A 515-nucleotide genomic window follows, 5' to 3' on the forward strand; every position below is an offset into this window, starting at 1 on the left:
GGTCTGAGGCAGGTGTTCCATCCTCTCCTTGTCTGACCCTCCCCTGGTCTGAGGCAGGTGTTCCATCCTCTCCTTGTCTGACCCTCCCCTGGTCTGAGGCAGGTGTTCCATCTGGGTGTGCTTTTGGCATCCTGGGATGCTCCCAGCATGTTCCCTGCCACGCTCCATCATGTTTTCTCCCCCAGACTCTGTGAGGGCAGCAGCCTTGTCTCCATTGTTCCTTCAATGCTCAGCACATAATGCAGAAGCTGACTCCATAACATTTAGTTGGCCAACTGAGACTAAATGTATGTTCCTCTAGATCTTAAAAGTTACAATAAGCAACATAGTACAATAGTCAAAACAAGTCTCTTTAGTCAGGAGTTCTCTATACATGCACAACAGTTGGAAGTCATTATTAGGCAAAGTGAAACAAACTGTCACAAAGTTCCCTGAGATAAATGATTTTGCTTCAATCTTCGATTCATCATGTGAGATAATCAAGACCATGTGTTATTGTAAATATTTCTAGCTTA

This window comes from Rhinopithecus bieti, unplaced genomic scaffold, assembly GCF_001698545.2.
Source record: "Rhinopithecus bieti isolate Rb0 unplaced genomic scaffold, ASM169854v2 scaffold_79532, whole genome shotgun sequence".
NCBI lineage: Eukaryota > Metazoa > Chordata > Mammalia > Primates > Cercopithecidae > Rhinopithecus > Rhinopithecus bieti.